This window comes from Dendroctonus ponderosae, unplaced genomic scaffold (genome assembly GCF_020466585.1).
Source record: "Dendroctonus ponderosae isolate FM_Combo_2020 unplaced genomic scaffold, Dpon_F_20191213v2 Dpon_F_20191213_3, whole genome shotgun sequence".
Classification (NCBI taxonomy): domain Eukaryota; kingdom Metazoa; phylum Arthropoda; class Insecta; order Coleoptera; family Curculionidae; genus Dendroctonus; species Dendroctonus ponderosae.
In genome coordinates, this window is record NW_026018508.1 from 393,257 (window position 1) to 404,730 (window position 11,474).

Below are 11,474 nucleotides of genomic sequence, written 5' to 3' on the forward strand. Positions count from 1 at the left end.
TACCTTTCTGTCGTTTCGTTTGACTGGAATTTTTTTTAAATGTCTCCAAATATCAAGCTGGCTTACCCAGAATTTAACAAAGCTAAGCTCATTAACTTATCTCTGATTTTGCGAACTCAGCTCCGAACGAAACTCATTGACTTGCTTTTGGGAAATTGTATATTTTAGTCATAGCTAAAAGTAGCATTTATTTTTATCTACGGCCACTACTGAAAGTAGTATAAAACACCTACCATCTAAGTAAGTTGCATTTTTCGCATTGCAAACCAAACGCACAGTAAATCCAACGCACAGTTCTGTCATCATTAATCACAATATAAACGTTGTATCTTATATTAAAAAATACTTACCCTACTGAAGAGCGGTCTGAAAGTCTGATGGTTTAAAAGCAAAAAGTCCGATGTTTTGTCAGCAAACAACATTAAAATTTCACGGGAAAATGTACCTTACTGAATATTTGTATATGAACATATGACGTTTTAATTTGTAAATCTGGGCTGCTGTCAACTTTTTAATCGTTGTCAAAGCTGACATTTAAAAATATACAATTTTTTCTTTCAGTTTTAGTAAGTAATTGCGGTCGTGGGTAAAGTATGGTACATAATTCGAGTTGTAACGCAATCAAGAGTACGTAATCGTCGCTCGCAGACGCTAGTAGTGGCTTCAACAAGCTGCTCGTGTACGGGGCTGTATTTGAAATAATGCGTTCCATTTTTAGCGTCAAAACCCTTCTACGGGTGTCCTAAGTGGCACGCACGATCACTTTTGTCGATAATCGACCCCAGGTCTCTAAGATCCCGGATTATTGCGTCAAATCTAAGGAAATGATCCTCAAGACTGTCATTAATACCTGAACGCAAACTTAGTAGTTTTCTCCGCAATGATAGCTTTGTGAACGAGCTGGTCCTTACGAAAATGTCTTCTAAAGCGAAATTTCGTTTTTCCTCGCCTGTTGCATTTTCTCCCGGTGGATCCGTAATTACATCATGACATTGTTCTTTAGTATTGTACGTACTTTCCTGACTGTGTTTCAATTCCAAAATTAAAATCAAATCCTGGGTTCTTCAGTCATTTATTTATTGTTCATTTATCAATTTAAAAAGACGTTTCGGTGTTTTCCACCATCATCAGTTTTAATGTGTAGCGTTGTTGCTACTTTACGCCTTGGCATGTATTTGGAGTAATACTTCTTTAGTTAGTAGTGTCGTAATTCGGAACTTCCAGTTGTTGAAATTATTTGTCTCGAGAATAGGAACGGATAGACTGCTAGAGGCTGTCGTCTAGTCCTTCGTTTATATATCAAGCAAAAACACGCAATTACCTTTGCCCACAATTATAGCTCTAGTGTAAACGTTCTGGGCCCATAACCTGTTGAAAGATCTTCTTGTGGGCAAATAATACACACTATCGATTAAGACTATTTAGATATTAGATAGATTAGATTAGATATATTTAGTTTACAAATGCATTTTTGAATAACATCGGTAACTCACATTTTACTTTCATCGGACTCTCGAGTAGGACGCACAAGATGGCATCTACCTCAAGTGTCAACTGTCCATCAAGACAGACTTTGATAAGTGTCTCTCAAGTGCCAAATGGAACCCTAACTATAAATACGGCCATTAAACTTGCACCGTTTTGTTTTCGGTGGACCACCCTGTATATCCGAGAACAAATTATTTTCCAAGGTCATGTCAAATTTCCTTGAATATTTTTACGTTTCGTTAATGCGAAAATTACATCCGCAAAGTTGTTTAAACAAAATTTAGTTGAAATATTTGTTTGCGATGCCTATTATCGTAGAACGGCGACCCATGGAGATTGAGAGCTAATTTGTAAAGGTTGAATTGTAAAGTGTGTTGAATAATCAATTATAGTAATTGTTTTTTCAATAATTTTATTTCATTCTGTTCTAAAGTATGTGTACCGTGATTTTAGCACTAAAGCTTTTCTATCTGATCGATTATTAATTTGGTAAGTAATTTATTGGACCTGGGACTGGTGTTGTTGTAAATATTGTTGTCTTCAGCACAGTTAGAAATTTATCTTCGTGTTTTAGGAAATAAGAAAATGCTGAACACTTGGGACTTTATAAGCAAATTACTTCCAATATCTCAGTACTTGAAAGATTATAATTTAAACAACGCGCTCTGTGATTTGTTAGCTGGAATTACAGTTGGACTGACGCTAATTCCGCAAGTAATTGCCTACGCTTCATTAGCCGGTTTGGAGCCGCAGGTAATAATTTCAACCTATTGAGTTTTGTTAAATCCATTCAAACTTGTTTAGTTCCCAAAAATGCTACAAGCATATTATGAACTCCATTACTGAAATTTACTGTGCTATTGAAATTTGTATTTTTTATTATGGGTCAGATCATTTTTTTATGATTAAAATTATAAAGGTACATAATTTCTTTAAGTTAGAATTTTTGGGTGATACTCATCATAATTATCATATCGTTATACAAAGTGAGTTTTTTTCGATGACTGACTTTGAACGACGAAGGTTAAATGACAAAGAATTGCCGTTTTGAATGCTCTGCTCGAACCTAATTTTCTTTTATCAAAGTTTAACAGGTGTCAAGAGATATTTGAACAACTAATGCATGACAGGTGTTAAATAACTCCTAGTTCAGTTAGTATTAATCTACAGGAAAACATTACATAGACAGGTTTTCAGAAATTCCAAATAAAACGACATAAGAAGTTTTTGCAAATTAACTCTCTTTTTGACATCCTACATAAACTTGTGTTTTTTTTTAATGGAATCTATATTTCATCATGTCATTACTGATTGCAGTATTTTATTACAATATTAATGATATATATTATCATATAGTTAGCTTTTTTCTAAAATGAAGCGAAATGACGCAAATGATTTTTACTTTTTTGCCGTAGTTCATCGAAGTTAATGATGGAAAATAGCATGTCATACAGCATTGTTTTCATAGTTACAAATAATTACAATATGCTTCAATATTTATTTTGAAAACTACCCTAAAATTGGTAATAAATTTAATTTAAATAAGACGGCAACTCATATAAAGTGTTTATTATAAAAATCAAAACATACTAATAATAATTAAAATTCAACCCTGGAAACTATAATTTTTATTACGAAATATCTTCAGAAAGTTTTCTATTATTATCAATACAAACATTGCATCGCTTTAAAACTGAATCAGTTGCTTTTCTAACTGACCAACTATCAATGTTTTCAAATGTTCTAACAACAGTTCCTTTAAGTTCATTTAAATTGCCATCTTTACTATTATAAACAGTGTTTTTTCCTAAAAAAAAAGTCCAAAACAGGAAGATCGGGAGATCGAGGTGGCTGTAAAATAGGACCCTTTGTTCCAATCCAAGCGCTTGGAAATACTTTGTCCACATTATTCCGCACTTGGCCAAAATTATGCGGATGGGCTCCGTTATGTTGGATCATTCCGAAACCGACATCCATTTAAGGAGCCTTCAGAAATAAATGTACCAATAATTTTTGAACCCACCATTCCGCACCAAACGTTAAATCCTAATTTAACTTGTCGTGTCCGTGGTGAGGATTTGTTTGGTTCCAAATATGTCCATTGTGTCGACTAAACATACTACAATTTTTAAATCGAGTTTTATCGGTCCGTAATGGTTTATGGAGGAATTGGATGCCTTGTTGGCATTTGTTTCGGAACCATGTACAAACATTCACACGCAGCTCATCATCCCCTAGATGTACAGTTTTCATACTGTTACTTTATCCGGACGGAATTTGTGTTTTGTTAAAATCTCATCACGGTGCTTTGGAAACTCCTGGATTCCACTGCAATCGCTCTGGTTGAAATCTGTGGATTCTGGGTTACAACGGTCTAGACATTAACGTTTACAGCTCTACTTGTTAATTTATCTGCATTTATTCGCTGTTTGAAACTTCCATAAGTACCCAAATTGTCGTATAGTATTTTAAATGTTTTGCAAGACGGCTGACGACGGTCTTCGAACCTCGATCAACTAAATTGAGAAAGTAAAAATCATTCGCAATCACTTACTTGTCGAAAAAACATATCGATGTGATATATAACTGAAATCGTAATAAAATGCCCTTTTAAATAAAGGCATAATCAAATATAGTTACCATTTAGAAAAATCAAGTTTTTGCCATATATAAAATGTGACATTTGGCTTAATTTTTGAAAATGTCTCCCATGCCATTTTATTTGTCATGCAATTGTCTGCGTTCTAAGTTTTCTATTTAATGTTTTCCTGTCAGATTGATATTGACGAAACTATGAGTCATTTAAACACATCTGCCATAAATGAGTTTTGTTCACATATCTCCTGCCAGCTGCCAAATTTCAGAAAAACAAATGGTTTTGTGTTGAGCATTCAAAACTACAATTATTCGTCTATTTAACCTTCGTTGTATCTGCTGTGGTTTCCAAGTACTAGTTCCCTGTACTAGTGATGAAAAAAACTCACCTTGTATTTGATGTAAGTATATCTGTTTCTATCCACAAGTGGGTTTTTGTGGATTCGGATATTTTAATTTGTGGACTTCAAAAGTATTACTGACGGCATCAGGAATTGTTCATCTAGGAAATATACGTGACGCACATGAATGTCATAAAATTCATTGGGCCCCTTCTATTGAACTATTTAAATTATATGAAGTATGAATCACTAAGCGAAGCTCAGCAAAAATCTGTCGTTAAGAGGGGAACCGTGTTTACAGTGACGACGGAGTTTTACGTAAATCCCTCAGGAGTTCGAAAAGTGAATTTTACCCCTTGAATAGAACTTCTTTTTTATGTTAAGACATTACATGAGTAATAGCTGTAATTTCCTATTTTAACTTCTGTGTCAGTGCAAACTTTTTAGTTTTGTTACTTTTTCAAAACGAATTAGGAAAAGTAAATAGCACATATTTTCCAAACAATAACAAATATGAATTATCTAATCAAAGAGCGACTAAATGGGGCAGAAATAGATGAAGAACTAAGCGGATTTACGGCTGGACGGTCATGTGTCGACAACATATTTGCCATTAGGCAGACTATAGAAAAAAGAGGAGTACTGAGCCAAGAAACGCATCTAACGACCTAGAAAAAACATATGACAGGGTTCCCCTCAAAAAAAACTTTACAAGGTTCTAGACAACGATAACATACATGGGGGGTATATTCCGCCATAAAATAATTGTGCAAGGGATTATAGACGAGAGTCAGGGTTTGTAGGAGGCTATCCAAAGTTTTAAAACAGACAAAAGGCCTTAGGAAGGGTTGTTGCAGGTTGGGCCACTCGTATAATGTGTTTCTGCTATGTTACTGTGGCCTTTTCCCATAACCAATCGCATATTGGCAAATTCGCTGTTGGCTTACATTTTGTGAAAGGAGCTTCAAAATAAGCCACAGTTTGACAAATGCTTGTTATTATTGACAAAGGCTATCTACCTGTAACAATCTGTTAATGGCAAAAAACATCATTGACGCTTTGACTTTTCATCAAAAAATTGTAGAAAAGAAAATTTTTCGTAATTTGACAAAAAGATAGTAATTTTTCTTTTCGAGTGCTGAACTATTTCAATAGGCTATTAATCAAACATGGGACATTTTCAAAAGATTGCCTAATAACAAAGTAGAAATTCCATCTTCAACTGTTAATATCTTCTTGGAATTTTCGGAAAAAATGTTTTTCATATTTTTCTCGTACTCTCTAAGTGGGCCCTTATATACCCTTAAAAAGCATGGAGGTCGCGGGTTCAAATCCCGGCGAAAGCAGTACATTTTTCTGAATCCAAAAATTATTTTTCCGCTACGCCAAGTGAAATCCCTTTGAAAGTTATGAATTATCGGACAACAAACAACTCTTCACTTAAAAGGAATGACAACAATTTTAAATCACTCTGTATACTCGTATATACAGAAACATACGGGAATCTTGCGAAAAGGACCTAATCACTCAATTTAATTGCAACGTAGTGAAAGTTCATTGGAATATATTTAGTTCAACCAAGGATTACACCCTCTGATTGCCAACTAACCTACGGGTACCTTAAAAAATAACATTTTTTGAACATCACAAAATTGATATAAATTGGGACAAAATTGGAAATTTAGTCATGTAGTAACTTCTCCCATGAATGCTGGTTCCAATGGTATGGCCGATAGCAATGTTCAAACTTGAAAAATTATTTTAAAGACACCTTTAGAGAATAATAGAGATGCATTTTTGTCATTACTGTTATATAGAAATATGAAGATTGATAATAATTGTAGGCCAGCAGAATTCTTAATGTCTAGAAAGTTGAGATCAATAATACCATAAATACCCGATGTTAATCCATAAAATTTTAATAGTTACAATAAGTTTCTTGCTAAAAGAAGACAAGTTAATAAAAAGTATTTTGATCAACACACGAAAAAATTAGGACAAGTCAAAAAAAGTCAAGACAAGTGTGTATGTGCAACAAAAGCCTAAAGGAATTTGGGTACCGGGAATGCTTATATTCTTATAGATTAAGAGAGAAGTCGTATGAAATGAAAATGAATAATGGCAATACTATAATTAGAAACGAAAGATTTATTAATCCCAACGAAAGTAAAATAAGCAGACAAGCTAATTATTCATTGCTATTTCAAAAGGAAAGGGATGAGGAAATAAACGTTAAATATTATTTGAAATTAGATAAGGAAAGTGATGTTGATGAACGTTTTATATGAAAATGTAAGTGACATAGGCTCTGAGGAAGCTTTTATAATGGCTGAAAAAGTTAAGTCTTCGGGTTGAATTGTCAAGCCACCTCAGAGGTTGGATTTTTAGAAAGAAGGATGTGAAGGTAGACAATTACCAATACAGTTGCATTGGGCGTTGTTGAAACAAGATGGCAGTATAAAGATATATCTAGAATAATCTGGCGCTCTAATTAATTAATAAATTCATGTTTACCTAATTGAGAACATAAATAATACAGTGGTCATTTTGCGTGTTGTCGAATCTACCACATTCTTTTTCAAAAGCTTTTATTCACATTTTTGCAGTTGCGTTTTCCCACTGAATTTTTCTAGCATAAACTTTTCTGCTACTTTTTCTATATTTGGCTGACCTTTATACTGTTTTCAATTCTCGGCAAGTTGTTCTAGGGTTTTCGTGAGAGCGTCCTTTTGAAGGTTTCCAGAACTATTTGGTGTTATTTCTTCTGGGAATTGGTTTCCGCATAGTAAATTGTCTTGTTCATCCACATATTGGATTTTTGCTTTTTGGTGTCTTCATTTCATGGAGTGTTTTTTATTTTGGTAAAGGATTCCGTAGCTGTAATCAATGGGTGGTTACTTTCTGCTTGTAGTTCATCGAGAACAGCAAATACGTTTTCATCCTGAGTTGCTAAAGAGCTTATAACCTGGTAATTGGAGACAATTACATGCGGAAGCGAGATTCAATGCTTGAAATAGCTGCGCCCCAAGAGATGACATCCTGGACATATTCCTGTACAAAACGCAGGAAGACTGTCCAGGCCCGAAGTACTTCGGGAAATGTCGTCAGATCATTAGCCGATTCTCATGAAAATTGGACCAAATAACGTCAACAGTTCCACTGCGGCTAAAAGGATCACCAACCAGTAAAAAAATGTTGAAAATAAAAAAAAACACTAACTTTTATGTTCAAATTTTTTGTGAATTCCAAATGCTATTATGTAGAAGGTATTGTTTTAAATGACTTGGTTTGCAAGATGCTCAATTCTCCATTCAGGTTAATGTGATAATGTTGGCGCAATTGCAATCCAAGAAAAAAATTTCTAATCAAAATAAATATAATTTGAGACCTTTTAAATTGGCAAACCTAAATGAAGCGATCTTATCTTAATAAACAACTTTGCAGTTTTAAGTCATTTTGCATTCTCTAAGTACTTAATAGCCTTAATTAATTTAAATAAAACAGCTCAAACTTTGCATCATAGATAAACTTTTGATACCGTCTATATATGGAATGACAATTCTAGATCATCCTTCAAAATATGCTAAACATATTGCACTTACGGCATATTTTAAATTAATTTAATTCAAACTTGAGTCTTCTGTATTTTCTAATTCTCAACCGAAATCGCTTTTTAGTACTGAATCGCGATATTACTTCGCTGATTATTTGTACTTATACAAATGTTAATGTTATTATGTTAAGGCTAGTCCCATTGGATTAGGTCCGGTGACCACCGAGGCCATGAGATTAATGAATTTCCTCCTACTCACTTGTCAGAAAACGAACGGTTTAAGTGATATTGACTTGGACTGCTAAAATAAGAGCCACATTTCTTGTCGCAAATTCCAAAGGTGCATCATAAGAGTGTTCGATTAATTTATTCCAATAGAATCTGAGCAAACCTAAAAAAATATATTCCGTAATAGTTGTGGATGTATATTGTTTCATGTTTCGGAAAATGTCGTCATAAAATGATAATAAAATCATAAAGTGCGTACTAAACTAAAAATTGCGTTACAACTCGAATTACGTACCATCCTTTACCTACGACCGAAATAACTTACTAAAACTGAAATAGAAAATTGTGTATTTTTACATATATCAGTTTAGACAACGATTAAAAAGTCGACAGCAGCCCGAGTCCCCAATAAAAAGTCATACGTTCATACACAAATATTCAATAAGGTACATTTTCACGTAAAGTTTTAATGTTGTTTGCGGACAAAATATCGGACTTCTTGCTTTTAAACCATCAGACAACCACTACTGAAAGTAGTATAAAATACACTTCCTACCATCTAAGTAAGTTACATTTTACGCATTGTAAACTAAACGCACGGTAAACTAAACGCTCAGTTCTGTCATCATTCGTCAATATAAACCTTGTATCTTGTATTAAAAAATACTTACCCTACTGAAAAGTCAGTCTGATGGTTTAAAACCAAGAAGTCCGATATTTTGTCCACAAGCAACATTAAAACTCGTCGAGAGAATGTAATCTATTGAATATTGTCTATGAGCGTATGACGTTTTAATTTGTCATTCTGGACTGCTGTCAACGTTTTAATTGTTGTCAAAACTGAAATATTTACAAATATTCAATTTTTTCTTTTAGTTTTAGTAAATTATTAATTATGGTCGTATGTAAAGTATGGTACATAATTCGAGTTGTAACGCATTCATGTACTCATGGAATTACGCAATAGCCGCTTCGCGGCGTCTTGCTCAACTTTTCTATTCGTACGTAAAGTGCTCCTTACAACTCTAATTATGTAATATATTATTACCTACGACCACTACTGAAAGTAGTATAAAACACACTACCTACCATACGAATAAGTTCCATTTTACGCATTGTACGTATGAGATGTAATGAAAAATAAACGACTTATTATGGCTGAACCAATCTTAGCAAATTTCCATCCAGCATTGCACACACACATCTACACAGATGCTAGCGTAAAAAGCATAGGAGCAGTTTTCTAACAACCGCAGAAAGAAAGTTCAGATTTAGAGCCAGTATCACTTTTTCAAGAGAACTAAACGACTTTCGACAGAAGAAGAGAACTATTATCTATTTAGAATGGCCAGATATAAAAGAAGCAGTAACATTTTAGCAATTATGACTCAGGAGTAAAAAATTCACAGTCGTCTCTGATTATAAGGCTTTAGAGAAAATGGACAGAAAATCGAGAGCGGATGAAGAATTAGGCAAAATAATCTTCTTCCTCTCACACTATGATATAGAGATCAAATACCGCCCAGTGAAGTACATAAGAAGATCAATTACAAATAGTAAATACGATCAGGGTTCAAGAGATCATAAGGGACCAGCATAATAACCAATAAATTTAGAAAGATGCAAGCAAACTGGTAAAATTCAAAGACGTTTATTATACAAAGTCCAGAAACAAGACAAAATCTTACTAACAGAAACATACAGTAAATCACTCATCAGAAGAATACATGAAGAATACTGCCATATAGGTATAAAACAAGTCAGCAATAAAATAAGCCCCTTTATACAGCAAAGACCTTACAAAGCAACATAAAATAAATCTGGAAGAATTGTGGACCAGGATAGGGATCTTAGGATCAGCCACAAAACTGGTTGAGATAATTTTCAATAGACACCATTGGAGGATACAGCGGCTGAAGGTCAACAAAAAAATTCCTACATCTCATGGTAGATTACTTCTCAAGATATGCATACATATTGACATTAAAAACACAAAGCACCAAGGATTTTATATAACTATAATTATACCCATGGCCACTTATGCAGACTATTCTTATTAAAAAAGACATAGTATAGTTTCTGTTAGGATCAACATACTTTAACTATAAAAGAAGCCCCAGCAGAAACGAGAATTCAGGCATCAGATGTTTGGTCAGAAGTCATAAGAATTGAGTCTTAGATTTACGGTCTACCGCAACACAGTGCAAATTTCGGGGTTGTCCAACCTCAAGCACACCCATAACCGGTTTCGAGCCTATATGTTCTCGTCAGCTGGGAGCTTACTATAAATAATGCCAGAAATAATCAATCTGACCGTAACATATACAATATAAGCCTATTTGTAACTTTTAATGCGATTGAGCTATAAACTATCTTTGCTTGTACTGACTTTATCGTTGTGCGCAAACTATTTTACATCTTTAAAACTATACAGGCAAATGTTTATTTTACATATTATTTTTTTAGATTGGCCTATATTCAGCATTATGTGGTGGATTTATTTATGCGATTTTTGGCACAATTCCTGAACTCAATATTGCACCCACCGCTCTTCTATCATTGCTCACTTTTCAGTATGTTCATAATGTAACATTTGGAAACACCAGAGCAGCCATTATGCTCACCTTTTTTGCTGGAGTGGTAGAACTAATATGTGGCATTTTGCATTTGGGTAAGTTTCAAAACTTTCATTTGAATCATTTAATGAAACCCATACATTTATTTAACAAATAATTATAGGTAATATAATTAATTTAATTTTGTGTTTCCTTCAGTACGCAGGTTAGAATTTTTAGTTAGTTATCGGCCATAAAAATGTAGAATAATTTAAACTAGAAAATTGATCCATTATCAAATGATTTTGACGATATTTTGAAGTTATTTATCATATCAATATTTCTAAATTAGTTACCTTTTGGACTTACTACTGCTACTTAGCTGCTACTCCTTGCTTTACAAATTACGAGTACACTAATATGCGACAGAACTGTAGGTTTATTATATTGATTTGCCACTTAACATGATTACAACCAAGGAAAACGACGGGGGTGGGGAAAAACCACACATGTCCCATTTTTCTCAATATTGAACTTATCAGGCCAACTAATATACCAAAACTTTATGATCGGAATATGAAAAACCTGGACAAACAACCATGCTTGTTCCCAATGATTACTAGGGCAAGATTTGTCTTACTGGGGAAAAACAATTTGTGTGCGAGCGGAATGGTTAAGGTTGGAAAGAAGTATGGATGGTCGGTATTTAACGTA

At 33.9% G+C, this 11,474-nt stretch overlaps 2 long non-coding RNA genes across 3 annotated transcripts; one reads left to right on the forward strand and one right to left on the reverse strand.

Annotated features, from left to right (window-relative positions):
* Window positions 1–1,612: 1,612 nt before the first annotated feature.
* LOC125503997 lies at window positions 1,613–10,914 on the forward strand. The gene is made up of 3 exons (XR_007281235.1): window positions 1,613–1,977; window positions 2,063–2,241; window positions 10,672–10,914. It is a non-coding gene; the product is annotated as an uncharacterized LOC125503997 (long non-coding RNA).
* Window positions 6,624–8,993, reverse strand: LOC125504001. Of its 2 annotated transcripts, none has more exons than XR_007281239.1 (4): window positions 8,877–8,993; window positions 8,237–8,368; window positions 7,357–7,589; window positions 6,624–7,301 (listed from the first exon to the last, which is right to left on the reverse strand). It is a non-coding gene; the product is annotated as an uncharacterized LOC125504001 (long non-coding RNA). The 2 variants fall into 2 exon arrangements; XR_007281238.1 differs by having other exon boundaries at window positions 6,625–7,301; window positions 8,501–8,993.
* Window positions 10,915–11,474: the final 560 nt, after the last annotated feature.